The sequence below is a fragment of the Lolium rigidum genome, chromosome 7 (assembly GCF_022539505.1).
Source record: "Lolium rigidum isolate FL_2022 chromosome 7, APGP_CSIRO_Lrig_0.1, whole genome shotgun sequence".
In the NCBI taxonomy this organism is placed as follows: domain Eukaryota; kingdom Viridiplantae; phylum Streptophyta; class Magnoliopsida; order Poales; family Poaceae; genus Lolium; species Lolium rigidum.
The window spans coordinates 286,470,213-286,487,989 of record NC_061514.1 but is presented as its reverse complement, the minus strand read 5'-3'; the positions used below and the strand labels follow the sequence as shown (position 1 = coordinate 286,487,989).

The window sequence follows — 17,777 nt, the reverse complement described above, 5'->3', positions numbered from 1 at the left end:
GAGCGTTCTGCTCCTCTGTGAATAGCTGCACCATCATCTCGTCGTTGCTGTCCATCGCGGCAATCGGACGAACACCTTGTGGACGGGGCGATACTATCGCGGTGGCGGCGAGCTCTGTTTCGGGCGAAACAGTGGCCGCCGGTCGAGGCGGTGGTGGCCGTGTCGATGGACAACGGTTCCTAGACAGTCGGTGGTGTCTATTGCAAGCAGGGGCGCGACGGCGACGGTGGCGATCTAGAGGGGTGGGAGTCGGTTCGGGTGTGTGTAGGAGGTGGGAAATCGGTGTGTCTGGCTGCCAGCGGAGCTCACGCTCGTTTTCAGATGTGCCGCGAGGTGTCGTCGCGCCTGATTCGCGCCCTTGGCGAAAGGGTCGGCACAAGATTGCCGGTGATTCTATTGGGATCAAAAATTGGCCGGCGCCGTTTAAAACGCACCGGTGCAAGCCTATTTTCGCTGCCGGCTCCTAAAATACTATCGGGGCCGCTATGAGGGGGGCGCTGGTGGAGATGCTCTTACAAGCTTTACAAGCTGGAGTGTGAAAGTACAAGTGTACAACGGATCTATCTGAAAGTCTGTTCACAAAAAAAATCTGAAAATAGCTTTATATCGCCACACTCCAGACTCGGTGGACCCCACGAAATTTCACGCCTCCCGCTCTCCATTTCGAAATACTCCCCACTCTCCTTCCCCCTTCCGCTTCCAGCCCGAATCCAAACACTCCGCCTCCCCTTCCCTTCCGCTCGTCGGTGTCCAGCGCGCGATGGCTCCACCTTTCGTCTTCCCCTCGAGCTCGCGGGATCTCGAGCGGAACGCCGACGGAGACGACGACGACGAGCCGTCGCTCCGGCCGGAGGCCGCCATCGACCACAAAAGTGAGAAGAAGTTATTCCAAAATATCATCAAGAGACAATTTATAATAATGCCGACATGTTCAATGATTGTGGATGCTTGTTGCATTTGCTTCATGTTGCAAGTTATTTCACATTGTTGCAAGTGTTGAGTTTTATTTACGTATGTGCCATTATTATTCTCCATGATTTGCTCTAACCAATGGAGATTTGTTGCATACATAAAAATTCGATATATTTGAAATATCTTCAACCTTTTTTCCATATTGTGAGGAAATTGTTGTGAAATAGTACTTAAATTATTCATACATGCAAACAAATAAAAATAAAATCATGCATTGTTGGTGCCTCCTCTCCTCGCACACAAATGCGCAGTTAGATCCGTCTTCAGCTGTGCATGGACACCTGCATCTCCAATTTCATTGTGCGTATGAAGAAAAACAACAAATTCTTGGGGTACATGCTCTACCTCAGCAAGTGGCCCTTGATAATCAAATGGATGATCATCCTGCACAGGTGCGTCGCGCTCGCTCTCAATGATCATGTTGTGGATGATCACACAGACGTTCATCACCTCCCACATCTGAGCCTCAGACCAAGTGAGAGTAGGGTACCTGAAAATGGCGAAACGCTGCTGAAGCACCCCAAAAGCACGCTTAACATCCTTGCGTGCTGCTTCTCGACATGTTGCAAAATAGGATTCCATCTCGTTTGATGGAGAGGCAATTGTCTTCACAAATGTAGCATACTTCGGGTAGATACCACCAGCTCGATAGTACCCCTTGTTGTATGCGTGGCCGTTTACCTCAAAGTTTACAACATGAGCTTGTCCCTCAGCTAGCCTGGCAAACAGCGGAGAGCGCTGCAGCACGTTGATATCATTGTTTGTTCCTGCCATGCCAAAAAATGCATGCCAAATTCAAAGGTCATGGTCTGCCACTGCCTCAAGAATGACACTGCACTCACCAGTATGCCCCTTGTAAATCCCATGCGAAGCAAAAGGGAAATTCTTCCACCCCCAATGCATACAACCAATGCTTCCGAGCATCCCAAGAAACCCTCTTGCTGCATTATTTTGCAGGATCCGAGCTGTATCATCTTGTCTTGGTGCTCTCAAATAAACTTACCAAACACCGCTATGACAGCTTGGCAGAACCTGTAGAGAGTCTCTGTACAAGTTGACTCTGCCATCCGTAGGTAGTCATTGGCCGTATCTGGAGGAGCTCCGTATGCAAGACAACGCATTGCAACAGTGCACTTCTGAATTAAAGTGAAGCCCACAAACCTGTGCAATCTTTCTTGGCGATGAAGTACTTGTCGTACTCCCTGACGCCGTGGACAATCTTCAAGAACAGCTCCTTGTTCATCCTAAACCGGCGCCAAAATTCCCCTGGAGAAGATTCGCATCGTCGTTGAAGTAGTTGGCGTCAAGCAGCATTGCGCCGGCTTCACGATGCCTGTTGATGTTCATCCTCTTGCCTGGCTTTGAGCCGCCGCGCCGAGGCACGACGAAGAAAGGATGGCGAACGCACAACATGTTCGCCGAAGTCACCGCCGTCGTTGCCGCCGAACGACCCTGAGCGGTCCGCTCCTCCGTGAACAGCTGCACCATCATCTCGTCGTCGCTCTCCATCGCCGTAATCAGACGAATACCTTACGGGCAGGGCGATACTATCGCGGTGGCGAAGAGCTCTGTTCCGGGCGAAACAGCGGCCGCCGGTCGAGGGGGTGGTGGCCGTGTGAATGGACGGTGGTTCCTAGACAGTCGGCGGTGTCTATTGCAGGCAGGGGCGTGGCGGCGACGACGATGGTGGCGATCTAGAGGGGTGGGAGTCGGCTCGGGTATGTGTAGGAGGTGGGAAATCGGTGTGTCCGGCTGCCGACGGAGCCCACACTCGCTTTCGTACGTGCCGCGAGGTGCCGGCGCGCCCGATTCGCACCCTTGGCGAAGGGACCGGCACGGGGTTGCCGACGATTCTATTGGGCTCGAAAATTGACCAGCGCCGTTTGAGACGCACCGGTGCAAGCCTATTTTCGTTGCCGGCCCTAAAATGCTATCGGGTCGCTACGGGGGTGTCGGTGGAGATGCTCTTGCAAGCTGGAGTGTGAAAGTACTCCAACGGATGTATCTGAAAGTCTGTTCACAAAAAAAAAACTGAAAATAGCTTTATATCGCCACTCCAGCACTGGTGGACCCCCACGAAATTTCACGCCTCCCGCTCTCCATTTCGAAATACTCCCCGCTCTCCTTCCCCTTCCCAGCCCGAATCCAAACACTCCGCCTCCCTCTCCCTCGTCGGCGTCCGCGGCGCGATGGCTCCCCTTTCGTCTTCCCCGCGAGCCTGCGGGATCTCGAGCGCGACGCCGACGGAGACGACGACGGCGAGCCCTCGCTCCGGCCGGAGGCCCCCATCGCCGTCACGGCCCTCCGCGCCGCCGACCTCGAGGAGTTCGTCAAAGGTACGCGCCCGGGCCCGCTCCACCTTCCCCTCCCCCAACCCTCCTCAGAATCCAGAGCTTCCGTTGGAGCGTGCCGCCATCGAGCGCTCGATGGGGGCGATTGTTGCAGCTGCGCTGCCCGATTTCCCCCGAACTCGAGGCAGCAAACCCTAGATCCCGCGCATTCGGCGTCCAGCGCCCCACCACTTTCTGCCTTCGCGAACGGTCGCAACGGGATTTCGCGAATTTCGTTGGCTGCGCAGTTAGAATCTCGAAATCTAAATCCGCAGTTAAGTAAACGCCCTAGTTGTCATAAATAAGGGTGTTCCGGACTGTTGTGTGCCATTTTCCGGTGTACAATTTCACTCGAAACGATTTGGTTTGGTCGTCCCTAGGAGTTGGAACGTCTGTTTTGGATATAGCTTGCCTTAGTCGTTTTTAGCTAACTTGTGTTGCTTCTCCTGATTCCTGAGCATTTCGAGTTTGCTCGAAATTGTTTTCTGGAAGCTGATGGTCTTGCTGCTGTTAGAATATGGAAAGAAGTCCACATACCCCCCCTAAGTTTCAGGTTCCGGGCGCTAACCCCCCCTAACTTTGATCTGGGTCATTTAACCCCCCCAACTATCCAAAACCAGGCAAATTACCCCCTACTGCTAGTTGGCTGTTTTGGGAGGCGGATTTGTTCCACGTGACGGTGGTTTTGGTCCACGTGGGCACGGTCGAGTCGCACCTGTTCGGCAGCTGGGCGAGCCGCACCAGGTCGAGCTGCACAAGGTCGCTTCATCCTCCATTCGTTGACTGCCCAGACCACATTCCCCATCCTCGTTCCCGTCCTCCGGCCGAGCCAAATCCGGCGGCCTCCTCCTACCACCCCAACCTAATCCGGCAGCCTCCTCTTACCACACCACCCCACCGTTGGTTGACCCACCGCACCGACGGAGATTGAGCGGAGGTGGCACCTGCAGCCGGCGACGAAATAAAAGCAGGAGATTGAGGAAGCGGCGACGGCGTTGATGAATTTGGCGGGGGTGGGGCAGCAGGAGATGTATCCGCCTCGGTCAATGATCGATCTACACCGGCTGGGGGTGGAGTGCAGGCACGGAGGAAGCGAACTCGTTATTCAGTGTGACTTTGATTTCAGAGTGCAGGAGTTGCTGGAGTTGCAGAATTCCACCATGGCGTACTACAGGGCTCGCGCAGCAGCGGCCGGGTCCTCCTCAGAGCATATAGGTTAAGCTCTGCCGCCGTCCAGGATGTGGAGGCACCGCTCTGCCATGGAAAGCTCACAGCGTCGCGACGCGGCAAAGCTGGAGAACGGAGTGTTGAAGTAAAGCTGTTGATGTTGGAGTTTAGACTGACACGATTGTACAGATCCTATGTAACCAACCTACTGAGTCTTCAGTTTAGACTAGTTCTAGCACTAGAATAGCATCGTCGGCTTGCTCACTAATGGCATGATCTGTGTGCCTCACCTGTATATGTATGTAACCTGTTGAGATGAATGAAGTGTGTTGAGTGATAATATTCAGTTCGGAGACTAGGCTGCGATGGAGAGCTCGTCTCTTGGTCGTCGTCAGGAACGAGGAAGAGAGCAGCCGACGGCGCGGCGTGATGCCTCTCCTCACGCGCGGTAGGTGGCGATGCGTAATGAACAGGGCTGCCCAGGTTCGGCTCGACCAGCCAGTCCAAAACAAGAGTCTGACGTGGAACAAATCCGCCTCCAAAACAGCCAACTAGCAGCAGGGGTGTAATTTGCCCGGTTTTGGATAGTTGGGGGGGTTAAATGACCCAGATCAAAGTTAGGGGGGGTTAGCACCCGGAACCTGAAACTTAGGGGGGGTATGTGGACTTCTTTCTTAGAATATGCAACACAGCGACAATATTTGAGAGAGTTGTGCTAGTTCATGAACAGTAGTAGACCAAAGTACTATAGTTTTTGTTCTATCAAAAGGGATCTCTAGATTCTGATGGGTTGATGCATATTAGATTGACTTCTTTCTACTCCGTATCAAAATTATGCACTATAATGAAAGGTAGCGTTGGTTTCTGCAACTACAAATTCTGCAAATGTCAGACAGTGAACTAGTTTCATATACTCAAATTCCTGATACATTTTGGAAGTTCTGTCTACATCATTCTCCATGGTTTATTTTGGGCGTCCAGGTTGGGAAGCCCTGTGGGAGTTGATGCGTTTTCGTTGTTTTTTGAAGAATGTAATCACACATTTAAGTTCCCTATATCATCTTATGATTTATATTTGCTTACCTGGTGAAAACCGACTCTGCACTTGAAAATTCGAAGACTAGTGTCCTGGACATCGGAGAAAAGTCACTTCCGTACCTTTTTGTCCATCCAAGGACTTGAGCTAACATATATGTAATTTCACATATAGTCTGGTGTAAGCCACACTGGGTTTATTTTGCAAAATACTGGGTTCCTTGTGTGTTGAAAGTATCGTGCCTTCTTTTTGATGGAAATGTTTATGGGAGAGCTGTACTAGAAAATATATTTAAGAGGTGAAACTAGACAAGAAAAAGAAGATAAAAATGATAATGACCCAGCTTTCATGTTCTATGGCCTAAACTGCAACAAGAGTCTCTAATCTTGGAGTAAATTTACCCTATAAGCAAGATCATCTAGAGTTCTGGTACTGCCAGTTGGCTTTCTTTCCCTTCGACATGTTTTTAGATTGTGTCCATCATATTAAGTTATTAACAACCAGATGAGCCTGTCAACTAATTAACAAATGCTTGCACCAAACTTTTAGGCCCTTGAGACTATTTTTACTTGTTGAACATGAAAGTAGCAATTTATTCTGTCAACGTCTGTGTATCCTGTCAATATGACTAACTCTTTCTTTTGCTTTGATATAAATTAAAGGCACTTCATTTGATCTGTCTGACAAAGAACTCTTCTGCATCGAGGAGCAAGATGTGTTTAATAGCGTATACTCTCTCGTGCGTGACTTCACTTGCTTGCCCCCAGCCCTTAAGTTCAACCTTGTTGAGGCCTTGCGCTCCAACCTCAGTGTCCTTCTACCGAACATTGACTCCCTTTCACGAGCTTCCATGTCCCCTTCTGACGGGATCCCTATCACTGACCGCATTGCTTCTCACCGCAACACCCTCAAGATATACTCCTTTTTCCTCCTTTCCATTGTCCTCACTCAGGAATCTTCAGCTGATAGTGGCACTGGGGCAAAGGTAATATTTGTGCTCAGGATATGATTATTTTGCTTCTTATATGGTTATACCTTTGTATTAAAAGTGAGCCTGTTCTGCCATTTGGGTTTAGGTGACAACACATGGTCGGAAGAAGAATCCTGTTTATGCTTGGAATTGGGAAGCGCAAAGAGGGCGGATCATGAATCTTGTTGCCACTTCTCTTGAAGTTGACCTTACGCTACTTTTTGGTCCAGGCGGCGCTGATGAAAGATATCTCTCTTTTGTTTCAAAGTAAATTCTGGAAACTTGGTATAGTAAACTTTTCAGTTAACTTTTGTTTTACAGCGATCTTACTTTCTTGTTCATAGGTGTACTTTTGTTCTATTTGAGAATCAAAGTGTGTTGAAAGACGATGAAACAAGAAATGGCCTATGCCGGATAATTGGTGCAATAGCTACAAAGCATCAAAGGACTTCTCAAACCAGTGCATCTGTCTTGCATTTGATCCATAAATATGATTTCACTGTCGCCTATCTTGCGGAAGCAGCTGCTGCTGCAGAGAAAAAGTTTGGTGATGGAAGCTTGGCAATTTCCCTGATCAGGGAAATTGGTCGCACTGATCCAAAAGATTATGTGAGAGATGGTGCTGGTGCTGACAATGTTGGGCGATTCCTAGTAGAACTCGCAGATCGGTTGCCAAAACTTATGTCTACCAATCTTGGTGTTCTGATACCACATTTTGGTGGGGAATCATACAAGATTAGAAATTCTCTTGTTGGGGTCTTGGGCAAGTTGGCTGCAAAGGCATTTAAAGATGTTGATGGAAATAACAGTGCTCATTCCATGAGGCTCCGAAGTAAGCAGGCTATGCTTGAAATTTTGATTGAGCGTTGTAGGGATGTGTCAGCATACACAAGGAGTCGAGTGCTTCAGGTATGGGCAGAGTTGTGCGAAGAAAATGCTATTTCAATTGGCCTGTGGAATGAAGTGGCATCAGTTGCTTCAGGGAGATTGGAGGACAAAAGTGCAATTGTGAGGAAATCGGCATTACAGCTTCTCATCACAATGCTGCAACACAACCCTTTTGGGCCTCAACTAAGGACTGCAACCTTTGAGGCAACTTTAGAGAAGTACAAGGAGAAATTGCAAGGAATGGAGTCTCAGTCTCCTGAGGAAGATGAACCTGTGAATGATCATCAACTGGGAGAAATGATTGTGGGTCAGGATGAGAGTGTAAGTGATAGCTGCCTACCTTCTAGTCAAGACCAGAGGGATCAAGATCCAATGATTGCAGATATAACAAACTTGGAACAGATCCGAGCTTTGGTTGCATCCCTTGAGGCTGGTCTGCGATTCTCAACATGTATAACGTCATTAATGCCAATCCTTATCCAGTTGTTGGCATCATCTTCAGCTACAGATGTTGAGAACACTATTCTTCTATTAATGAGATGCAGACAGTTTCAGGTTGAAGGTTCAGAAGCAGCACTCAGGAAAATGCTGCCTCTGGTAATGTCCCAGAAAGTCTAGCTGGTATATGAGCTCATGTATCTGTTAAAACTCAACATTTTCCTGACTCTTTTAGCCTTTTGCAGGTATTTTCTCAGGACAAGTCAATATATGAAGCAGTGGAGAGCGCATTCATCGCCATATACACAAAGAGAATCCCAACAGAAACAGCTAAAAGCTTGATAAACCTCAACATTGACTGTAGCATTGGTGACCTTGCTGCACTGGAGAACTTAGTTAGTTCATTGGTATTGAAAGGAGAGATTTCGTCCAGCACGGTGCACTCTTCTTTCCTTTTAATGTTTGCTATGTGCAACCTTATTAATGGGAATATGTGCTTGTTTATACTCGTAGCTACAGTAATGCTAATTACTCTTTTATTCTTGCATATGGAGTTCCATGTTTAGGGATGTGAAGCTTCTTAGATTATTCTATCTTTTGCCTTGTAGTTTAGAAGTGCAAGATGAGGCAATTAACTAGATTGTATGTGACCGAGCTAATTTTGGAACACCCATCAATTAAGAATTTAAGATGCATGTTGAGAACTTTGCTCCTAGCTATTCGACATGTCAATGTGACAGTTTTTTCCGACTATTCTAACAATAGAAGTTCTATTGATTTGCTGTGTACATTGAAGTTGTGCTTTGAGCCTTTGACAACTGTATCATACAAATGACTTCTGAGGCCTAAGTATATCCATTTTGTTGAATGTTATTGTACCCTTGCAGTTATGCATGCTATCTTATGTTACTCGTGAGGAACACACTTGCTAATTCCCATGATTTCTTTCAGATATCAGCTTTGTGGGATTATTTTTGCTTTAACATCAACGGCGTGAGGCCAGTGCAATGCCGTGGAGCTTTATCAATTCTTTGCATGGCAGCAAAGTCATCTCCCAGCATTCTGGGTTCCCATTTACAAGATATTGTTGACATTGGGTTTGGACGCTGGGCTAAGGAAGAACCTCTGCTTGCTAGAACTGCATGCCTTGCCCTGCATAGATTATCAGAAGAAGACAAGGTCAAGTTACTAAGTACCAGTACCAGAGTATTTGCTGCATTGCAAAGCTTGATAACTAGCTTCTCGCTTCCTGAGAAAATATGGTATGCAGCAACAGAGAAAGCTATAAGTGCCATCTATACCTTACACCCTGCACCTGAAATTTTTGCTACCGAGATTGCAAAGAAATCCCTCAATTCTGTATTCAGTTCCTCAGCAATGGATGGCATGTCAAATGGAGTCGAACTCGAAACTCAGAATGGTCCATTTGTTTCAGCGGTATCAGCCACAAAGTTGGGTAGATTTCTTTTTGTTATTAGTCATATAGCACTTAATCATTTGGTTTACATTGAGACTTCCGTTAAGAAGATTCAGAAACAAAACCAAAGAATGACAAATCACATCACACTAATGAGGACAGTGAGGTAGATGCCTCCAAGAATTCAGAGGTAATTTTTACTTGGTTGCACATCTTTAACCATTTGAACATTTTGGATTTGACTTATTATTCTTTCATGTGACTTGAGCTTTTTATTGTCTATTTTGTGATGCTGGCAGGCACAAGGCATAAATGCTGAACTGGGACTTGGCGCAACAGTAGATATTGCAATAGAGTCTCTTGCTGAACAAGCTGAAAGGGAGATTGTTTCCTGTTCCTGTGAAAAGAACCTTATTGGACACTGCGGACCATTTATTTCAAAACTCTGTAGGAACCCGACTTTGCTGCAAAAGGTTTGGATTGTATTGCACTTCTGATATTTCCAAATATTTCGTTCCGTTGCCCCTTGTAATTTTCTCCTGACGAAATATTTTTGTTTGATGCAGTTCCCAGTGTTACATGCTTCTGCAAAGCTTGCTCTTTGTATACTAATGATTATTGATGCAGAATTCTGGTATGCAATTGTATTTGACATGACTGCATTTGTTTAATATTATTATGGATACCTTAGTTGTATACAATTAGTGACAACATTGGATCTCATGATATACTCAATTTTCAGCGAAGCAAATCTTCAAATCCTATTTACTGTTGCTGAAAGTGCAACCTCTGAAATCGTCCGATCTAACTGCACTATAGCCCTTGGCGATTTAGCAGTTCGCTTTCCAAACCTCTTAGAACCATGGACAGAACACATATATGCCCGATTGGGCGATCCATCAGCATCTGTGAGGAAGAATGCTGTGCTGGTCATTTCTCATCTTATATTGAATGATATGATGAAGGTCTCTCTCTCCCACGATTGAAACACATTTCACTCTCTCCCACTGTTGAGACACTTCTCACATTTGCAAATCCTATACAGGTTAAAGGTTATATCAATGAAATGGCTGTGAGGGTAGAAGATGAAGACGAGAGGATCTCAAGCCTTGCAAAACTCTTCTTTCATGAGCTATCAAAGAAAGGTACATGCATTAACTGTACAAATTAAATTGATATATATAAATACTGCTGTTTGACTATAGCTAATATTGCCTCTCTTTTGTTTGGCGACTATGAAGGAAGCAATCCAATTTATAATCTTCTTCCGGATATTCTGAGCAGACTGTGCAATCAGCACCTCAAGGAAGAAACATTTCGCAGCATCATGCAATTTTTAATTGGTTCTATTAAAAAGGTCTAACACGCTGCTTTCTTTGCCTGCCATTTGTGTACTTTTGCCTCTATCCGTCATTAACTATATTCATAACTGTAATCTCAGGACAAACAAATGGAAGCTCTTGTTGATAAGCTCTGCAATAGGTTTGCTGGTGGAAATGGTATATGGCTTTACTTCTAGGATCGAATTATACTGAACATTTATGTTGTCTCGTGTGTGTTTCCATGAATGGCTAATCAACTGTCCACCTTTATGTCTATGAAACCATGAGACAAGTGAACTTTGATGGCTGGAAAATAGAAATTTATGAAGAAATAACAAGCAGTAACCACTTAACCAGAGATGCAATCATGTGTGAATGAGCAGTTCATGTTATTTGTGACGAATTTGGTGGAATTCTCTAGAGCTACTCTATTCAGTAGATACAAGTATATGCATAGACACTGTTTTGGTCCTATGGCCATGGGCACAGACGCACATAAGAGAAAGGCTCAGCCCAAAAAATGTTGTCTTAACTTTTCCCTCCGTTTCTCAAAATAAGGTGTATAAATGTAGTCAAAAGTCAACGGATTTTAAGGTTGACCAATCATGTAGATAAAAATCTGAACATCTAGAATGCCGAATAGATATCAATATATCTACCGTAGAATATATTTTCATAATCTATTAATTAAATCTTGTAGATGTTCTTATTTTTGTTTATAAGATATGTCAAACCTACACTGCATTGGCTTTTGACTAAACATATATGCCTTGTTTTGAGAAAAGCAGGTAGTAAGTTCATTTATAGAGACAGCTGACTTTGACTCTTTCATTTCAATCCTTTCTCCTTGAAACAGCTCTTCTTTGCTGCATTTCTTGTTTTGACCCTTTTCATGAACTGCATAACTTTAGGCTTACCCCTTTCTCAGATGTTTGATTCTTTCTTTGCCTGAGTTTCAGATGTTAGGCAGTGGGAGTACATCTCTTACTGCCTCTCTCAGCTAACCTACACTGAGAAAGGCTTGAAAAAGCTCATTGATAATTTCAAGATGTTTGAGCATGCATTATCCGAAGATTCTGTGATGAACCACTTCAGAAGCGTGATAGCAAAGGTTGGTTGCATAGCATGGATGGCTGCACATGCTTCACATTTTTTGAATACATAATGCTGAATTTGTGAATTCTATGCTTTCACTGATCTATGGCAATTCATCAAAACAGTGTAAGAAGTTTGCAAAACCAGAGCTTAAAGTTTGCATTGAAGAATTCGAGGAAAAAGTTAGCAAGGTTCACGAGGAAAAGAAAGAACAGGAGGCCACGACAAGAAATGCTGAGGCACATAAACAGAGAATGAGTTCTATTGATAGAGTTACTAAAGAAGTTGGACAGAACGATGGAAAGTCTGCTGAAGGTAAGCTAGAGTTACTTTTTTTCTTTTCCAGAATCTCCTTATCTTCTTTGTTGTGTAAGATATATTCCGTGCGAGTATCTTATCTATCCACCATATGATGACTAAAACTGAAGTGGACCATTATTCTATGAACTACAACCCAAATGGGGTATTTATGACATGTGCACTAGAGAGTAGAGTTTTTACTAGAGAGCTCACTTATTTATGTGCTTTTCTTTGACAGAGGAAGCTAGTGGTGAGGTTATCGATCCATCAGTGGATAACAATGCTGAAGATAAAGAGACAGAGGAAGCTAGTGAGGTTGTTGATCCTTCAGTGGATGATGCAAATGCTGAAGATAAGGATACAGGGGAAACTAGCGAGGTTGCTGATCCTTCAGTGGTAGATAGAAATGCTGAAGACAAGGAAACAGAGGAAGGTAGCGAGGTTACTGGTCCTTCAGTGGATGATATCAATGCGGAAGATCAGGAGACAGGGGAATCTACCGAGGTTACTGGTCCTTCCGTGAATGATGGAAATGCTGAAGACGAGGAGACAGAGGAAGCTGCCGATCCTTCAGCGGATGATGGAAATGCTGAAGACAAGGAGAACATGCGAGAAGGCAGCGAGAACATTAGTTCGGAGAAAAGCCAGATGTCATCCACATGCACAGAACTAGAAGACGGCAGCGCAGAGGTTCAATCCGCGCGAAAACCTCGCAGAGGTGAGTCATATTTCTTTCTAGCCCCGATATCCATGTTACGCGTCCAGTTTCTGAATGCACTTGTGTTGTGTACTGTGCAGGTTCGTCCAGATCAACTGTAAAGAAAATCAGGGAACCTGTCTTGGAAGGCGCGGCAGACAGCGCTGCTCCAGTAGTCAGGCGTTCGACCCGCTCAAGCAGAAGGTGCTTCCACTCGCCAGTCTATTCATGCTAGTCTTTGAACTTGTGTCACACCGTGTGTTTAAAACCTATACATGTCATCATTGCTTTCATCTCCACTGAAAACCATGGTTTACTAATTCGTAATACATCGCTGACAAAACTGTGCAGGCTGTGAAGGGCGATGCTGGGATATTCTCTGACTTGGAACAGCAGCAGTGCTCCTAACGCCTGTCCAACGTAGTGTTTATTTGTCTAGTTTGTGCTGGGTAGATCCGTGCCAGCCCCAGAGTAGTTACTGTGTCGGCCGCTTGTATTCCTTGGAACAAGAACTAGCTGTATTTTGCTGTAACAGTCTATATTAGTACCTTCTAACTGAATAATTTACAATTTGTCTCACATGATTCTGCTGCTGCATGAACAATTGTCCACGGTTGATATGCATATCCTTTCTGCATTTCTGTGGATATGCCTGCTCACTGAATTATATTCTCCACCCCGCAAAGCGAAGAAAATGACCGTGCAACTTTCCCAGCCGAGGACTTATCCTGTTTGCAGATAGCCAGAACATGGGACCAGGTCTCGTCGCAGCGACACGTCTGCTGCCATCGTACGAGGCCAAGCCATCATGGTAGAAGTGATTGCAAGCAAGGTAGAAGATTAGCAGTAACAGCCACAGGCACTGGTATTAGCGGCAGTCCAATAATGCAGGAGGAAGCAGCGAGTCGCCACCTCGCCCCCGGTGATGGCAGCGACGGAGCGATCGTTGTCGCTTATCCGCTGCCTCCGATCCCGGGGCCGCTCCCAGCCACGGACGCCGTCGAGATATAAATTCATCCGCGACGTCGACCACTCGATCGGGCCGCCGGACTCGCGCTCCTCCTCACGTTCCATGGACCTGCTCCAGCCACCGGATTGCGTGGCTGCTGGTTCCTGTGAAGCTCCACGAATGTCGCGGCAAGGTGTTGAACTGGTGATGGAGCGGTCCGTCGACGCAGGTTTCGCTTGAAGTCCGGAACATGTGTTCTCTGTCAGCGATGTACTACTTCACACGACCGCCACTATTCAGGAGTCGCACTTTTTTGTTTGTTCATCTTCTTCACTGAGAGACGTGCAGCCGAACAGGTTTACGCAGTAGACACAGGAGTGACATGTTTTTAGTCTGCGGCACGTTTTTTTTTTCTTTAAATAAAGCAAAAGATTTACCTTTTGTTATTGATGAGTAAGGATAACTTTTTAGAGTTCTTACAAACCAACAATTTGTTTGCAACAAAAGCCTACTCTCGCGGTATTATGTTACAAAACTCTTTCACACACCTCCTCTTTCATCTTCATGACAAGTATGTTGACGGTGGTCGATAGATTCCTAAAGAATTAAGCGTTCCGCTCCTTCCAAATCTCTCGTGAAACAAGCATCACTAGCTAGGGAGGGGAGCTCCTTCCTTTGTTCTCCTCTTTTTTCGAACCACATCCCACCACCATTCCTTCACGGGGTGAAAAGTGGTTCGATCTTGAGGTTAAATGTCGACAGGCCCAAGCCAAGACTTCAAGCTATCCTAACTGCTTTGTGTGAACCGGCAATGAAGGAGGGGATTCACGGACAATTATTGCGCTTGGTTGCAAAGCTTACAATTGCCACAATTTGCCGCACACTTCGTTGTCGAACAAATCGAAAACAAGTGATTCACCTTTGTCTAAGTACTCGACGTACGTACACATTGAAATACAACGGTATCTAAACAAACCGACTCACTTATTCCAGAACGAAGGTTGTATATGTGTGCGCCTTCGTCACGACTAATCCTTGGCGTGTCCGTATGCTGGTTAGATACTAGACAAGGTAAGGCCCTGGCTACAAACTCTTGCGTTTTTCCCGTCCACGCTACCGTGTTGATGTCAATGCACGAGGCCCACGCACGCACGCACACACCGAGTATCTCTGCCGTCTCGCACAAGCAGGGCGGCCGGTCGATTGCTTGCTTTGCCGGTCCGCTGGCGCGCCATGGCCACATGATTTTTCCCTGGTCCGCATCCAACGTCCACGGGCGCGATTCGTGGAGCGCAGGAGCCCGCGGCGTCGCGGCCACACGATAGGCGGGCGGGTCGTCGTCTCCAAATCAGTGATCAACGTCCCGGTCCGTATGAAACGGAGGAGCACTTGCACACGCCTCTTGGCCCTGGACCTCCGGAGCTCTGCGTGTGGTGCGCAGTCCCCGGCCGGAGCGCGCGAGCCGGCCGGCCCTATCCGACGACGACTCGCCACGCGGCAACGCCGATGGATCGAGCCGCCGCACCGCGCGCGCCACCGGTTCGCCGCCACGCGCTGTCGGGCGCGTGAAGCCCGCCAATCCTATCAATAGCCTTTTTTTTGCGAATAATCCTATCAATAGCCTGGAACTTGCGCCCGCCTGGCCATAGATGATATGAGACGATGGAAGCATCTCATCTTATGGACATATTTTTCTCTCGGAGCACCCACGGATTTTACGGATAGAAAATCAAGTTATTATTCAAATAATATTAGGAAAAGTTGTCCTAAAAACTTTTCACATATAACCCTAAGAACAAACAAAATGTGAAACCATCCATATAGTTGCATGCACTCGTCAAAGCCCGCAACCGCCACTAGACTCCAACGCCGTCTAGACACACGTTGGAGAGAAATAGTTCCTCCACAACTGCTAGATCCAAAGCATAATCATCGACGAGGCTTTGCCGAGTCAATAAATAGGTCTGCTGCAGGCAACGAGGCATATTGTCGTGCTGGCACATCGACTAGAGAACATCCCTTTACTGTTTTGGACCAAGATCCAGGGAATCCCATCGACGAAGTCGGGGAATTACGACACATGCACCACCTCCGGACCGAACATCCTTGCTCCAGAGCATCCACCTCGCCCATGCCCCAACATAGAACGCTAGCGACACACCGAGAAACCGATCTCGCCATATCTGAAAACGGCGAGAAAATCAAGCCGTTGATCTAAAGGACTGACAAGCACACATTGATATCAACTCCGAGGAGCTACAGTAAAGGTAGCCACTAGTATCATTTATACTTGTTTCTTCTATTCGAAAACTGAATTAGCCGTTAAGTTCTATAATTTAAGTTTTTTTTGAAAGATTTAAATTATAGAATGAAGGTAATAATATATATTCTCTTTATTCCTAAGAAATTATAATGAAAAAAATTCACCGAGCAAGCATCGTCTGGTGTCGTTTACGTGCCGCGTTGTTTTGCTGGTGCCTCGCCCTCACGCGTGTAACGCCGACGGCATGCTGCACGAAGGTTGGGTGCGTATGAATCAACGAAGCAGCCAATGAGAGACCAACGGACAGACTAGTACTGTAAAATGTAAAAGGAAAAGGATTGACCAAAAATTAAGGTGCGCAATTTCGTCGTTTACGAAGAAGCGCTATAGCCCATACACGTGCTTACAGAACACGGAGAAAACCACCGGCGCTATGTTTCCTGGCGACGGAAAACCATCTGCTCTGTGGTGGCGACTGATTTAGGCGTTTGCTTGATGGAAAACTAAAAATAGGTTTGTGTCTACGTCTGCATTTTATTGGAACCTACGTAACGTAAAATAATAATGGCCTGTTAAAAATAACATGGGTTGTTCAGCTAGTCACTCGGCTCCAACCTTACTCCCACTTCACTTTCGCAAGCAGAAGCAAACAAACAAACGAACGAACGCAGGCACTCGTCAAAAGCCAGTGCGATTGAGTAAGCATATCACCGTGGAATCCACTACTGATGCCGCGAGTTTCCTCTTTCCAACGACCTCTCTCCTGCACTGCACCGAGTCGCCGATTCTTCGTCCTGTTAATCTAGTTAGTATATATTAAATCATGACTGACCCCAACGGCCCAACCGTAATGGAAGCCTCGTCGGCGAGCGCCACTGTGCCACCAGCAGCCCGGAACCGATGCTCGGCATGTGATGTGCGATAGCTGATCAGGTAGCGGTTCGACGGGAAGGGCAAGAAATCGCAGCCGAAATGACGGCTGATCTGTCTGCCGAGCCTGAAACGTGTCTCCTGGTGGCAATGTTCGGATTCGCTGTCAGGAGTTTCATGTTCCCAAGTCTTGTCCAGAGATATATGCGCCGGCACCCTATACATTGTTATTGTTTTTTAGCCAACATGTGCGGAAAGTATCTTTGACACATGAGCACCAATGCTCTTTTCAGTTTTTAATTTTTGAAAATTTTAAAATCTCACGTTTTTAAGTCTCAAAAAATTATGACGTTAAATATATAGATAGATATATACGGGAAGAGGTGTATGCAAAAAAATCCCGTTAAAAAATACTTTGTATTTTGAATAATATGAAAAATACAATTTTTTGATAGTGGATTGTAGTAAAATAGTATTACAATAGTGTATCCTTTTGTCAGAAATTTATCATTTTTGTATTTCCCAAAATTTAAAGTATTTTTTACCAGGATTTTTTTTGCACACAATTTTCATGTACATATCTATCTACATATTTAATACCATAATTTTTTAACATATAAAAGCGCGAGGTTTTAGAATGTTCAAAAGACAGAAAGTGAAGGGAGCACTGGTGCTCATGTGCATAAATCCCTATCCCAAACAGTAGCGCTATTGATTACTCCCTCTCTCTGTCTTAGGTTATTTGTCGCTTCGACAATTAATATGAAACAGAAGAAGTAACAATAAGCAGAGCATATTGCATCTTAACAAATGGATGTAATTTTTGTTTGTTAACAAATTGATGCTTAGCTACTATGCACAACAAATTGCATATTAACTAATATGGAACCGAAGAAGGAACAGAGATACGGTGCACATGGGTATCAGTGATCTCGTTTTTCTTTAAAAATAAAAAATCATAGTTTTGAGTTTAAAAAAATTCTGAAAATAAATCCGCATATAGTCAATGATGTATATTCCACAAATGTGTAAAATATTAATTTCAAATATTTATATTTTAATC

General features: G+C 45.6%; 1 pseudogene; it reads left to right on the top strand.

Annotated features, from left to right (window-relative positions):
- The first annotated feature begins 760 nt into the window (after positions 1–760).
- LOC124672907 lies at positions 761–12,940 on the top strand (annotated as a pseudogene).
- The last annotated feature ends 4,837 nt before the right edge of the window (positions 12,941–17,777 follow it).